This window comes from Bacillus rossius, chromosome 7 (genome assembly GCF_032445375.1).
Source record: "Bacillus rossius redtenbacheri isolate Brsri chromosome 7, Brsri_v3, whole genome shotgun sequence".
Lineage (NCBI taxonomy): Eukaryota > Metazoa > Arthropoda > Insecta > Phasmatodea > Bacillidae > Bacillus > Bacillus rossius.
The window spans coordinates 37,388,186-37,404,735 of record NC_086335.1 but is presented as its reverse complement, the minus strand read 5'-3'; the positions used below and the strand labels follow the sequence as shown (position 1 = coordinate 37,404,735).

The window sequence follows — 16,550 nt, the reverse complement described above, 5'->3', positions numbered from 1 at the left end:
AAAAAAAAAGTAGTTTAATTTCTAATTTTGTGCAATTTTTTTTTGTCGGGGAAGACTCAGCAGTGGTTGTGAAGTGTCCTGATTTGCTGGGATGCGCTATTCTTATCGTGCCACTTGTTCGGTGGTTGAGGTCATGTGCCCGTAATGTAGTGGACGCCTCGCACCTGGCTCGTGGGTTGCGCGCCCCTGATAAGACCGTGTGTGCGGACGTGGAGCGTGGGGAGGGGGGAGCCGGGCAGCCGGCGAGCTCGTGATCGTCACGTGACGACGACCTTCACGGCGCCGCGCCTGCCCGCTGTCTGCAAGTTCTTGTCACACGCATACGAAGTATTTTCTGTAACGTTTATGTAACTTATCATGCGGAGAGTATTTCTTGGCCGATATTTTCTTTTCCGTACTTCATGCGAGTGCTTTTGTTTGCGTGTATTTTTATGTGTACACGCAGTTTGCAAATGACGCGTGTGTGGAATTTAAATTTCTTGAAACGAGTTTATTCAAAATGTGAGTTTCTTCTAAAGGGAATTTTTTTTGAAACACTGGCGAATATTCTTTTTTAACGAGTACATTGTTTTAACTTTAGCGAACATACAGGTTAACTTGGCATGATATGCAGTCTCCTGTCTTCCAACTGTTTTTTTTTTTTTTGAAAATGTTTGTTCGGTAATTTTTGCTTCTTGTACCGCAGATTGTGGGCAAGACAAGCCGGGTAAATTTTCACTGTACTTGGAGGAGGAAGTGACTTGTGAATCAGGTTACAAAAGTTACGTGAATACCTTGCTCTGGTGATGGATGTTAAATTTCCTCCCGTTGGGATGCGCCGCATTGCGGCCGTCGTCGTTAATCGTCGACGGCCGGGAAGTTGCTGTTGGCGCAGTCGCGTGCTTGAACTGGTTCCATTTGCGTGGCTGAGAATACCGAGTGTATCCACGAACGGTCTTAAACATTCCCTCGTCTTAAAGATCCTGTGACACGATGGAAGTTTCCTTGGATACTTCCGCGGCAGCAGGCATGGATGGTTCTGTGGAAGAATTATTAGCAGAGCGCTGGCCGTTTTAATGGAAGCTTTTGTGATCGGTCGTGTTCGAATTTCTGTGGAAGGTTTCGCAGAAGGTGACAATTTTTTTTTCCAATCAGATTTAGTGGTAGTGTGCCCCAGGTGTTAAAAACAGTAAATTATTTTGGAGGAATTGAAGTTTTCTTGATTACTGATTAGAAATACCGTGAACACGTCTGTTTAAGCGTTATGCGACGATTATAAGAAACATTGATGTTTATACAATACAAAAATATTAACGATCATCACAAAATCTTTCGAACAAGCTATATCTACACCAATCACAATTTATCCTACGTGTGATAGTTTCTTCCATAGAAAAATCCACACCTGCTGCCATGGAGGCTTAGCAGTTTAGCTGGGACCGTCTAGTGGAGCCTGTATGAAACCTTCCATCGTGTGATACAAGCTTCAGCGAATCCCTGGACCCCGTAGGATTGTAAGTAAGCCTTTCCCATAAAACACTTCCCGTAGATCTCGGGAGGGGACCTTCCAAGATGCACATTTGAGGGCTGCGGAAATTGCGATCTCGCAAAGTATAAGTTTCAGGGGTCTGAATTTTAAATATTAGTTTCTAACGTGGATTTTACTGTACTGTTTAAATTCTAAAGAAAATTCTGAGTGTGCATTAGAAGACAATTATACATTTATGCAAGCGATTGCACCAGTTAGTACTTATACCATTCAATCTTTGTTGAGTTTGCCCCGAATATCAGCAACGCCTCATATGCGTCACCATTATTTATTGCAAGATTAAACGAAGGTAGAGGTAAGGTGGTGGTGGTGGTGTAAAATTCAGAGTAATTTTTAAATCCCTTTTTGTTTGAAACGGTAATACTTCTCGGTTCGAGAAAAAACATATAATTCATTTTATTTATGGTCAGGTGTTAATTTCACAAAAAAATTTCTCAGTACTTTTTTATAAAATAAATTGAATTATAATGTTTTATATTTTAAAGGGGATGTTTTGGCACGCGTCTGAACACAAATACTGCGTAATCGTCTTGTGCCTGGTAATATTACACGTTTTCTTGGCGGTATCAAAATAGGAATAAATTAACTTTGCACAATATGCATTGAATCAGTTCCAAGTATAATAAATGGATTTTTTTCCCCTGCAGACTAAGCACCCAATTTTTTTTTCTGACAACACGTGCTAGAAACGTAATTTATTAGTATTCTTTTTGGAGGATGCTTTTGCTCAGCTTTCATGTTTCCAATAGCTATGTTTTCCTAATGAAGCTCATTTCGCGACGGGTGTGTTTACTGTTAATCACTTGATTTGGCATGTTGCTGACAAGCCACATACTACAGTAGAGAATTCAGCTTGGTAATTGTGTGTAAGGTGCTAGTGAATTTTTCCAGATGATTAATGGTGGATGTTAATAGTTTAATCTTGTCATAGGGATAGAGAAGTACATGAGCCACCACTGATTGCTACAGACGCATGGATACCCATAGCTAGAATCCCACTTCCCAAAAGACTAGAAGCCACTTGTGTGCGACCCGGAGAGAAGGTGAAATGTGACAGCAGCGAATGAACACATTACATCGACTTTATTGTGCACACGTTTATAGTATCTACCAATTGCCATATGCATACCGTAAAACGGAGTGAGTAGAAACAGTTTGGCCAAATAATATTTATGTGTGATATCGTTAGTTAAAATTTTTATGTTTTGTAAGTAATTTACCATTATTATTTAGAATGAATTTCATTGAAGAATTTTTACTTGATGTTTCCGTAAGCCGACTCTTTCTATTGACCCCACTGTTTCTTTTCACCCCGCTGTTTCTTTTCACCCCGTTTTACGGCATATATTTATGAATTAAACGACACGGTCCCATAGCATACATAAAGTCATTCTTTGCATGGGCGAGCTGAGAGCTGTCATAACACTTCAATACTTGCTCTAAACTGCACGCTATTTCACAGTCGTAAAGCTCGCACTTGTATTTTTTTTTTGAGAAAGTTGACACCGTTTCACGGCAGTACTTTGTACAAATGTAATAAATACCTTCACCCTTTAGCAGTCAGGAAATATTTCTTATAAATATGTATTAAAATATTATTACAGCCAATAATTAGAATATATTCTGTTGAAAAAATACTACTGAAACATTCAGTAGTTTTTTTAAATTGTTACTGATATAACTGATACTGTTGCCAACAGAAGAGTCAAATATTTCTTTTTAAACTTGAAGTGTTCATTTAGATTATTATTTATGGATTTTGCGGGTGATATTAAAAAAAACAACATTTTCTTTGTAAGTCTGTGTTCAGGTCATTATTTTATGTTATGTTGAACATTGTTAAACTTGTAGAAATTTTGATTGGCCAAACTTTATATATATATATATATATATATATATATATATAGTGCGCATACTTTTTGAATAATTAGCTGGCAAAGTTGAATAGTTAACATTTTTGTGCACAATGAATAAGGAAAATCAAACAATAAATAACTGAAAATTTTTGGGTTCAAAGGCAATGCTGGTAGCTACTGCGTGGTATGGTTTAAAATTCTTTCAGAAAAAAAAATACTGTATTTAGCTTTTGAAAAATCACAAACATTCTGATTTTAAAAGGCCAGGTAAAATATAATTTTTTTTCTGAAAGAAATGAAAACAATTCAACAGCAGCCAGCAAAATATACTTTAAATCCAAAAAAGTTCAGGCTCAATATTCCATTTTATTCTCCTTATTCATACTTAGGGACACCTGTATTTCGCGAATACATTTCGTGTCTAGGTACATCGCAAAACACCGTAGTTTTTTTTCTTGTACTTATTGGCTGTGGTTGGCGAGAGGTGTTTTCCCGCACTTGACGGGGCCAATGGGAATGTGGATACCGTACTGCTGCACGCACACGATTCGCCATTACTCTAAGAAAAAGCTACAGTGTTTTGTGACATACCTTGACACGAAATGTATTCGCGAAATACAGGTGTCCCTATTCATACTGCACAAAAACTAAAGTTAAGTGCAACTTTGCCAGCTTACTATGCAAAAAAAAACTATGTTATATATATATATATATATTCATTCATGCATTCATTCATTTTGTGAAGGTTTAGCCATTTAATAAGTCAGCACGTTTTACAGTGTCGAACTTAAATATAAAATAATGACCTGGGACATTTTGTAGTAAAATAACATTTTGTCGTCAGGTGTTGCAAATTGTAGAATGTCATTGACCGGAGTTAACATGCGAGCATCGCAACTTCCCTGGCTCGCCACGTATCGGTCCGAGGAGACATAGCAGGAATGGCCGGCGTGGATCCCCCCGCCAAGCCGCCGTCTTCCGCGGCCCAGGCGCCCGCCGGCTGTTTGCCCGATTGTGGTTCCACGTCACGACCGCGCGGCCTGCTATCAGCTGCGAAGGCCGCCGAGCAGGTTCGTCGGGCGGCTTTGTCTCACCTGCGGTCGGCTGTGGGCGTGTCAAGGTCCCGGACCCTCCCCCGAGCAGTGCCGAGCAGTGCCGAACACGGCCGAAGTTGGCCGCTGCTCTTCTTGCAACTTCTTCCAGAGTTCGCGCATTTACGCGATTTCAGAGTATTTTATCTGTCGCTTATGTAACATATCGCCTGGACGTACGAAAACTTATTCTCCCGAGGGAAATTTGCGAGCATTGTAATGTTCTAACAACGATTTAACGTATTATTCATGTACGTCACTTATAACATCAGTGGCGGATACTGGAATTAATTCCGGAGGAGATTCGTAAAAAAATATTTTTATATTAAAAAAAAAACTTAACGGCAGCAAGGGTTTTGAACAGTTACATTATCAGTTTCTAAATGCAGCTCTGTCTTTGTGGTTTGTGATTCCAAAGGCATCACCCAAAATAATTTTTTTTCATAACTTCCGGGGGGTTGGGGTAGAGGCTGTATTCTCCCCAAACGCCGTCTGCGTGCGCCACTGAATAACACAACCATGTTTTAAAATTTTTTATTACGATTACGTATGTACGAGAAAACTTAATCTTAAGAAAAAATTGGTTGTCTGTAAAGTCGGTTTACGGACGATAGTTTAACGTGACAACGTCATAACAAAACATTGATGAAATGATTGCAAACTTTTATGAATAAAATTGAATAATTTTTATTGAATTATAACTATTTTGTATGGATACAAAGAAGGAGTGAAATGAAATCTACAATTTAATTGATAAATTTACTTTTATTTGCACTCATTAATTCAAATATTTTTATTACTTTAACGAAGAGATTATTTTAACCATAACTTTTATACATGTTTGCTATTTAACTACTTCCAATCTGTGTTATTCTGTTAAGGATAGGACGATGATAGAAAAGTAGGAAACGAATGGGAGTGTTTCAAGTTTAATGTGCCTCGAAAAAGTCAAATCGATGGTTGTTCCAATCGAGTGGAAGAGAGATAGATTCGGCGCAAGAGTACAATGAGCGTAACGGGACAATGTGCGCAACGGGACACCTTTTCGTGCGTGCAGCCGGCGTTTATCGATTAGACGTCACGTCAAAAATTAAATAGTGTTTACACTTTTTTTTATGTAACAGATCTAACCTATTTTTTTTTATTTTGAAAGAATGAAACCCGAAGATACGAACACGGACTGTTCGTGTGCTTGACTCTTGAGTGAGTCAGTTAATAGCAGCAGGTTTCCCCAAGGTGGTGGTCGCTTCCCCGCGTCGAGCCGGGGTTTCCCGCGATGTCTCGCGGCCTCGCAGTTGGCAGCAAGCAGCCACCCGCGTGCGCCGTCCGTCTAGCCCAGGGGTCGGCAGACTTGCCGGTCTGATGAGCCAAATATTAAGTAAACAGATTATACAATCTTTTAGAACGCGTTTTATCTTTGCATCTACGTAAAAAGAGATCAAATCATAATATTTTATTCGCAAAGTCTTAAAAATAAAGGCTACTTAGGAAAAGAACATGTAAAGGAAAAATAATAATAATAATTAGTAGAGCTATACTGATAACAAAAACACTTATATTATTTTAATTATTAAAATAAACAACAGTAACTGGGCAAGTGCGATGGCGGGTGGTGCGATGGTATGTGCGAGCCGCAGGTCGACATGCCTTGTGATTGTGCCGCTTCATTTTGATCGGTATTTTTGACGTGACCACGTCTTTAAAATTGCTTCCATCGTGGGAGGCAATGATGACAAAATCGGGGGATACAGTTGGATGTTGCAGCTACATATCTATCATCTCCATCCAAAATTTAATAACACCACTGGATAGCTAAAGGATCAAAGAATTCGTTACGCTAAGCGAGGAACTTGTCGCATCGCGCGCGGTGGAGGGGGAAGCGCCGCAATTTTGAGGTCATTTTGCTGCGTTTCGAGATATCCATTTAGTATAACTTTTGACTCGGAGAAGCTACGACGTTCGTTTGAGTTTCAATCGTCAGCTCTCGTCCAAATCAATGGATTGCAAATATAAAACATTCGTGTAAAATAGTTACAGTGAATATATATAATGTTAAAAAAAAAATATCGTATTTTTTTTTTGTATAGAAAATATATCCTGTGACGTACACGTGTTCACGTACTACACACGGCCGTGTCCATGTCACAGCCACATCCCATTTTTTTTGACGTGCTGTTGCAGCGCAGTGAGTTGTAGAGCCGTAAAATCCTACGAGAAGAGCCGCATGCGGCTTGCGAGCCGCGGTCTCCGACCCCTGGTTCCAGTACAGCAAACACTTCTCCCACCGTCAGACGGAACAAGCCATGACGTGGCAGTAGGCCTAGCGTGCTGAGGCGGGATAGGGACTTATATAACCGCTGAAATCCTAACAAAAAATCTACCATTCTCACCAATTAAAGGAAACAATTCGAAAGTCAACAGCGGTAAAAATGGTACTATCCGCCCCCCCCCCCCCCTCACCCGCCCAGAAATGAAATTCTGCGTACGCTCCTGACAGGTTGCATAATAAAATAACAAGATACCATAATTATTATTAGTAAATGTGATATTAAACTGACAAATAATTGGTAATCTGTAGATAAATTTAATAAGCACCTAAAATGTGTGCCTCAGCTCCCAAGAGTTGATTTTTTGTTGTTGCTATTATGCATGCCATTTACTCTTACCGATAAAATTTTTTAAATGGCGGTAGTTATTCGCAGTGTTCGTGCAATTTGAATTGAATGGAAACAAAAGCAATACCTGTTCGCTATATGAAGGACTCGAGCTTCTCTGCCGTTGGTTCAATTGCTGTACACAAAAGGGGGATAACTGAAAGACACCGTTTGCGTGAAACCTTACAGCATGTAGGCGACTGCAATCACAGTTGTGTATTGCAAGTTGCCGAATCAACAGGTGGGACCATCCTAACGGGTAATAATTTCCTGGCGTGGAAGAAAGTTGCTAGGTATTCGCAGTCTCATACAGTTTAAACTTACGTGTTTACCTCGGGCCACACAAATGCAGTTATAAGCTTTTTTTTCGAAAAGTGTTTCGCATGTTTAAATGACTCGTTTAGTTCATTCCATAAATGCTGGAAGCTTTTTGAAGTACATGTTTACACATGAAACTACTAGATTATCCGCAATAAGTCTTTAATTGTTGCACTGACTTATTTGGTTAAAACATCCATGCACAAATTTTAATTATATCACCCTCCCTCATCCATTTTATTCCAGGGTACTCTGGCATCTCAAGCTTTCAGCAAACCTGTACCCACAACCTGCAAGTGTGACTCAAGCTGGCACAAGCTTTGCTTAAGCTTGTATCTCGCTTTCGTAACAATATTTCTTCTTGTACGAGATTACATTCATGTTCTTTCACTGGTATGTTGAATAAAATCTAACCCATAGACATACTTTTGGTAATTTTAAAGAGAAGCCGCTTCTGAGTAAAATTAGTGATTTAATTTGAAAGTAGTTTTTTGGAAAGGCTTATTATTCTTGATTACTCTTTAGAGAAGTATTGCTTTATTGTTGTAATTTTTATTTGGAAAGATTTATGTAATAATTTTCCACTCTTTAAGGGAGGAATTGGTTAGAATTTGTAGTGGTCATTGTAGGTTTTAATAACTATATCAGGCACGGAAATGAATGGGGTTAGCTATGCCTTCATAATGTCATTCTGTGAAATTATTTATCGTTTGTATATTTGTACATAATTTAAAAAATAATTATCAGGGTAGATTATTATATTATTTAATCTGAATAGATGTATTTATTTTGTATTCTGGCAGGGTGGCATTGGTTAGATTTGTAGTTGTGTCCAACGATCCATTCATTGTAGTCATGGAGTTATGAATTATAGGTCATATTTGTTTATGTCAGGCCAGCTAAGTAAAATAATGCTACGAGCCACGGCAATATAAATGCCTTCCGGGGCTACCACTTTAGTGTGACCGATATGATGCAAGGTCATAATTGTGGATTTTTGCGAATACGATGGCAGTTAGTCCAGTTCATTAATTTGCTGCTGTTATAAAAAACAAAATTATGTACTGTCACTGGAAGTAAAGAAATACAATTACTGATAGGTTTTATGTTTGGGGTTTTCAGCTGTGTGACTGGAGATCGCACGACCTATGTCACGTAGTGTAGAAAATGGCCCCTGGTTTACCCCCGAATGGAATTACATGTCTGGCTGATAAGCCAGACTTTTGCTCAATATCTCTAGCTTATGATTAGCCGCCGAGCAGCTATCAGCCGGTTATCAAGGACGCGCTTTTTTTTCTTTCCTTTCTCGTTTTTTTGTTAGCTAGTGCTCATTTGCGTTCGTTCACAGCTCTGCTTAGAGGCTTGTCTGTATACTACCATTGAATATATATATATATATATATATAATGTACGTTATATATATTCAATACTACGGAGATGTCCCTGGTGTATTTTGAGAACCGTCATATACCATCACTAATATCAGTTCACTTGCAATGCCGATAAGGACTCTATAACTTATACTACGAAAATGGTTTGTTTTGGTTTGACATTCCTTACTACCCATTAAATGTTCGCGAACATTATATATATAGCCTATATATATATATAATTACACCTGTCATATTTTAATATGTGATTGTACTATGGGTGGAAATGCCTACATCGATGAGTTTTTACCGCATTGTTTACCCACAGAGAGACAAAAGTCCCGAATGAATTTGACACAAATCTAGATATATAAAATTGGATATTGGTATGTATGACGTTGATCAACTCCGACAACGTTTGACCGATCGCCATGAAAGTTGGCACATCGAAATGTTTTTTTTTTGTTTGTTTCACGGAGAAAGTTTTTATAACGTCCATTTTTTTTTGTAACGCGCCGCCAAGATGGCGCTACAGCGCATCAACTTCTGAACCGTTCAACCGATCGCCATGGGTACACAGAAAATCATAGGTCATGGACACACGAACAGCAATTGTGTGTCATTTCTTTATGTCCACGACGATATCCATTCTTTAACTCGCGGACAATATACCACCGCCGGAGTAATACATGGAATTACACAACGGGGATGTATTGTTTTGAGAACTACTAAGATTGTAATCAACTAATGTCGATGCTTACTACGTGTGCTTCTCGCCAGAAGTCGCTCTGGCCGGCGAGCCGAAGATTGCGCGCGGGGTTTCTCTGGCCGCGCATACCTGGAGCTGCCCCAAATCGACGCGCTCAGAATAACTGTTTGGCCACCGCTCGCAGCTTGGCTCTCACTTTGTATTGTGCCACACGGCATCCACGCTAGCCGCCTCTTGTGTTTGCTTTGATGGGCGCAACATTATTTGCTGCTTGCGTCGTAATCGTCGGCGCAGCGATAACGACCCGGGATTCGTCGCAACGAGATGTCTTCCTGGTCCTTTCGTCCTGATTTCTATTCCTCGGCAGTTCTGCAGCTGTGTCTGCGTGGAGTATCCAGACAGCATGCGTGAATTAGCATGCATGTTACAATAAAAAAATCCTAAACCGTTCAACCGATCGCCATGAGTAAACAGAAAATCATAGGTCATGGACATACAGACAGTAATTGTGTGTTATTTCTCTATGTCCAAAAACTGTCATATAGCGCTATCCATTGTGCTTTAACTCGTGGACAATATAGCACCCTCTACTGTCCTTAGTCCTCAATAACAACCACATATAGTGATCGTGACTGTGATTAGTATTTTGTGAGCGAGTTAAAATTTTTTAAAATATTTATAGATTCTGGAGTACATACTAAATTCCATTTTAGCTATACAGAGTTAAATATATAAATTATGGCATGACACGTCTGTCGGATTCTGCTAGTCTTTTATAAAATTGGAAACTCATCGGTTCATACCAAAGTAATCACACATAGGCTTAAGTAAATTTATAAACATTAAGTTTGTGAAAAGCGATAGTATTATGTTGGACATTTTTTGAAACTGTTATTTTAAATTAAATAAAAAGTTTTTAATAACTTAGTGAATTCTGTTTTGCGTATATTTTCATGCGGTAATTTTGCGCATTGAATACTGTGACCTCTCTCATGGTATTAAAAAAAATACATTTAATATGCCATATTGCACGTTATATATGACGAATAAAATACCTACTACGTACTTTCTTCTGGGTTGTAATCAATTGATGATGTGGCCTTGTTGCCACTTACAAGGACGTGGCATCAACCCAGAAAGCAAGTAGTAGTGTGTGAATCTGACCACGTAAGCTTATGATGTAGAATAAAATATCAACGAACATGTGAATAAGAGAGTTTTTTTTGCATCTGATGAAATGTACATGCTAGAAAGCAGGAAACGGCACACTGCCCACAAAGTGCTTCGTGCTCAAATATTAAATATGCTCAGTGTTCATCATAGACTTTTAACACATCCCTTTAGACGTCTTCCAATCTCAGCCTTGCAATTTAGTGGTGGTTGGCATAAGTATGTTTAAGTTAATCCACAACGCGCTGTCGAAGGACGTAAGATTGGCAATAGACCAGTCGGCCGATGGTGAATCGGCGAAATGATTACTAATGTTTCATTTGTCATTACATACTGTACGACATGTAAGAGACACCCTTATATATATTTTTTTATGACCTGTAAATGTTTATATATTACTAGTTTGCCACGCCAACAAAGTCGCGTGGACAGAAAAATTCACACATTTTATATATTAAAGTTGGACAATTATTATTTATTGATAAGCACATTTAAGATTAAGTTCATTTAAGTTTTCCTGTAAAATATATTTGTAGTTTTATATTAAAGCTCTCATTTTGTAGAACTAACTGGAAAACATGCTGCTTATATTTAATCATACACATTAACTCATTAGTTGGAAACACTGAACTGAGAAAAACACATTAAAATCCACAATTTACAAATCAATCGACATAAAAATAGACGTAATGATACTTGCTAATAGATTTGGCATATAATTATAATATTTTAGGAATCGTTTGAGCCATCACAATAAAATAAGGAAACAAATTCAGTATTTACTAACTAAAATTATTTTCCTAGTCAGCATCAGCAGTTTTTGAATGAAATTATTTTGTACTTGCACACATTTTGTAACATTAGATTTGTTTAGGGTATTTAATTTGCTAGCAGGGAAAACAATTTATACATATAAAATTCAAAAGTCTTAAACACTTCTATCTTATTGTTTTTTTTTAAAATCCACCACCGTGTCGCCAAAAGTTGCAACTGAACGTAAGAAATAATTAAAGAAAAAGGATAACTTGAAACCATTAATACTTAACCAATTGGGAGCTTTTGTGGAAGTGTTCGTACCCGCATGGCTCAGGGAGCGCCACTTGTTGATTCGAATTTTGGATTATGTAATAACTGCGTCGGTCTGACGCGAATCACTGTCCCGCGCCGGGACACGGCGAATCATCGGGTCCCCGACACAAAGTGATGTGCCTTTAACCCGGGCTCCATGCCCTGTAAGCGCTTAGCGTTTTCCGAAGAGGGTGATGAATAATTAGTGTCCAGGCGCTCGTCACTAAGAAATTAAGCAATTGTAACGGATTTATATTTCATTGGTTAATCACCCGGCGGATGCTATACCACTGCGCCTGCGTCTTCGATGTGGCACATTGGCCAATCCTGCCCTTTGACTAGCGGTTAATTTCGTTACTTTGCTTTATTTAACATGGTTAGCCCATACAAATTAAATAGTTTCAATTTATTGTTGACCGTGCGTGGGTACAAATTTTACGTCTGCTGCAGGCATGTTTTGCCACGTAAATTTAATTTGTATTTTCTCAAAAGATATAATATTAATCAAATGCTTTTGAATTAGTTCTCAAACTTGCTTTTAAAATTCTTCCCCTTAACTCTTAATTCCTTAAGGGAATAACGCCATGTCAACATATTTTAAGGGGCGATTGTTTACTGATTGTGATTAGGCTACGGATTATGTCCAGATTGTATTTACCAATGGTTTAAACCACATACACGGTCTTTGTAAATCATAAATACACGTAAGAAATTATTAAACGAATTGCAACTCCACTGTTACAGGCAAGTGACTATGAAAGTGTTTTGATGACCTGTCGGCAAAGTTTATGGAATTACCAAAAGGAAATGGTTGAATAATTGTATTGTTACGATTTACCGCGGGTTCGTAAATGATAGCCCAGTTAAAGATTTTTATTACACTACACAGTTTTATTTATTGCCACTACTTATGTCACTTACAAAAATATTCTAAAATGGCAAATAATTAATAACACTTAAAGAAAGGTCTATTCCCCAGTCACTCGTTCCACACACCTCGCTGGGCCGCACCTCTGGCGCAACTCTCGCCGCAGCACCCCTCGTGGGTCTCCGCCGCGGGACTCCGTCGCCACACTCCGCCGCCGCCGACGCACTTCCCCTTCGCCGAGGATCCGCTCGCCTCCTCGCTCGCAACTTCGCTCGGGACTCCGCCGCACCCGCGGCACTATCGCCCTGGAAGCTTCGCTGCGGGAAGGCTGCCGCCTGAACTCTCTCTCTGAACTCTGACTGACTCTCTCGAGGCCGCCTTCCTCGTTTTATCTATCAGCCGCAATTTCCAGAACTTGCGAGCGCGGCCGGGGCCTGTCGCGTCATTCCGCGCCGACCCGAAGGCAGAAATATCTCGAAAAACGTGTCGGCGGCTCGCGTAACTCCACAGCTGTCAGGTTTCAGTTACCATTCTCCGTTCACTCTTACCTGAGTTTTGGAATAAACAAAGCCTCTTGTAAACAAACATTTTCATTGGCCGCCGGCCGCCGCGTACATTATTCGTGCGCAAGAAATAGTCCCTTGGTTACGTACCATTTGTAAGTATTTTTACACTGCCTTTTTTTATAACAATTGTTATAAAGCATTATAGCGTTTCACCATTAATATCCAATACAGTTTAATGTGTCAGCAAGTATTTACTTACAATTATGTTAGCAGACGCCGGGTGTACAGTGTACAGTTGATGCCCGGCGCAACAGTTGTATTTTGGATTCGCGCGCGCACGGTTTGTTATGGATGACGCCGGTCGCCGGACCGAGTTTTGTAAAGCACAGAACGGGAAAGCCTTTGAAAAGTGCACAGAAAACTATTGTGTTGAATGTTTTTAAAACATTTTCAGTCAAATATCCGGATTGTCGTGTGAACGATAACGCGAGTTTAACTGCAGAATTTACGGGTGTTTCGAAGAGCAGTGTGCTTCGTGCAAGGAAAGAATTACACGACACTGGGACATTAACATCTCCCGGGAAGAAAAGGAAACGTGAGTATCCTGTTATCAAAACTTGTGATGATTTTGTGAAGACGGCTATTAGTCGAAAAGTGCATAGTTTTTTCTTCGCAAATGAACCACCTACGCTGAACAAAGTGCTACGGTGCTTCCTGTTATATTACTTCTCCGTTGATTTTATTAGCACCAACTAGTGCTTGGCGCGCAAGATGAATTCAGCCTATCACTTGCTGACGCGGCGCAGTGATACGATTGTGTGTGTTTATTTCGAAACTCAGCTAAGAGTGAACGGAGAATAGTCAAAGGCATGGCGCCGCGCGGGGAGTTGCGGGAAGGATGGGGGAAAGCGACAATCCTTGTTATCTTCCAGGCGCGCGCGGCGCATATCATGTTGCGGCAGTCGCCAGCCAGCTTTGCACCTGCACGTGTACCGGCCTTGATCACTTTCGTAACAGTATTGTAATTTTCTAATTTTTTAGTAAATGGTCATGCTTGCGTGTAACTATAAAAAAAATGTAATTAAATGACGTAACATTTCTACCAGAGAAACAGGAAGTGTGCTGAAGTCTGTTTCACCCTTGAATTTAATGACCTTGGTCACAAGCCGAAAAGTAAATGTCTTGTTACGCACGATTGCGTTGTGACCACTCAGGCATTGTCATAGCTCTTGTCTTTCAGTTTCGAAATTCACGTAATCGATTTAGTAGCGTAGAAGAATAGAAAACTGATAAAATTAAGAGAGAATCTAAGCAAAGAACGCAATGCACGCACACCGTAGCGACGTAAGTGCGTAACAAACTGAGTGAAGATGAATAATTACTTGATTACAGTGCTAGATAAAACAAATAGTAAAACATAGCTTTCTGTTTTAAAAATACCTGGTGTTTACATAACTCAATATCAAGTAGAAGTGGCTTATTCAGAATACAAGGAAATTAAACTGTCTTACCTCAAGATGGTTAATGATGTGAACAATTGAAGTTAGTGGTTGTTTAATATGTGCGACATTGTTCTGTCTCAGTGATGAAGGAATGTTGCCAAAGTACTGGTCAGGAAAAAAAAACTGGATTGAATTGTTACCTGTATTCTCATATGGAATGTGCTTGGAACACAGCACAAGGGACTCGCCTAAGGTTCAGTCTCCACACTTGTAGGCACGGGGTGGCAGATCACTCCGCCTACCGCCAAGGACTCGCTTCCCCAATCACCAAACCCTTAGCGAGTCAAGAGAACTCGCTGCCTACTGCCGAAGCCTGGGTGAATCGGGGAACTCTCTGTCCAACTGCCGAAGCAAGAGTCATGTTTCCAACGTGGAGGGCGTTGCTTTGGCGAGCGGGTTTCCTCAGAGGTGTTTTAGTTCCTCCCTCCTGTGCAGTCTTTGTTTCACTGACACATCGTCTCACCGCTTGCCTGTATCCAGCGCCGATGTAGGTGAGACGCTTACCCCTATCCAAGGCTCGATCTCATACGCCCAGTTGTCTATCACATTTTCTTGCCATTCCCATTAATCACCATAGCTCTCTGGCATTTTATTTTTCGTCTCAAATTTGCTCAATAGATTATTACTACATTATTATCTAACAGCGGCTAAAAAGGCACGCAAGTGTTGGTATTTACGATGACTTCCGTCACCTTATACAGCTTGGAAATAATGTTGAGAAAAGTAGTGACATAACGTGCAAGAGAGCTATCGTGATTTATTCACAGGAAAATCCCTTATTTAAAAAGTAACGACAAGAAATTGAAGTCAACTGGCTGGTGAGAACGAACATTAGTTACACAGTCCATGCGAGAAAAAAAAAGTCGCAGTGGCATTTGCACGGTAGGTATTCTTCATTATGTGGTCATACACTGAACGTCTCGCGAGGGAAGAAAGAAGGTAAACTTTGCCATCCGGAACAAACTGCCATTTCTTAAATTCGGGGTCTTGCTTGAAATAAAAAATAATTGTCAATTACTTCGAAAAGCAATATAAGATAATGACGCTAAATTATGCGGTTTTGATAAAAGTGTGATTTATTTTTTGAAAGGCTTTGTGAAAATAGCCGTCGAGAGCTTTTTTTTTATGTGTTTTTGTGTTTTGTGGAAACTTACGACTTAAAGATGTGCAAAATAAAGTTCTAATGAACGCGAGACTAGCATTCACCATTCAACGTGGGTACACTAAAAATATACTTTTTTTTTTTTAAACATTCCTCAACACCTAATGGAAATTATTAACGTTATCTCTAGGATAAATTTCTTATATTTGTATGATACATTTCTTATGCATTTAACGTTTTTCTAAACGTAGGATAGAAAACCTCGTATTCACGAGATATCTTTACATAATATAAATTTTATAACTCCTTAAATGTTCATGAACGTTACCAAACTATTTTTAATTTTTTTTGCATCAACTTAGAAGTTAATAAAGTTACACACCTGAACGGGTCGTGCAACTATTGCAATCTAAACGATGCCCCTAAAATAATTTGCAATGGATAGCTCATATTCTGACGGCAAACTTCTCGAAGTCAAGGCTACAAAACGCCTAACGGAGTTATTTCGTAAAATGCTGTCGAGACAGACCTTATCGAAAGTAAATGTAGACAGTGGCGTAATTTACTCTTATCAGATAAGTGGGGTTCCTTCTTTACCCAGCTTTATCAGCAAGTCTTGTTAATGGAAAAAATATTAAGGTCGTGTCAAACTATTCTCAAGTTCACGCAGATTTCATAACGTGCGCTCGCAATGTGACGTCACTCCCTCGTGGAAATGTACGTGGAGCATCCTTGTTTTCTTTGGGAATCAACTAGTCATGTTATTTACACGTTCCTGCTCGTTGTATGCCGGTGTTTGCGTTGACGT

General features: G+C 39.4%; 1 protein-coding gene across 5 annotated transcripts in view; it reads left to right on the top strand.

Moving 5' to 3' along the window:
* The window catches only part of LOC134533831 (calcium-binding mitochondrial carrier protein Aralar1), a 122,161-nt gene that overhangs the window by 3,634 nt on the left and 101,977 nt on the right, over positions 1-16,550 (top strand). The window lies entirely within an intron of this gene.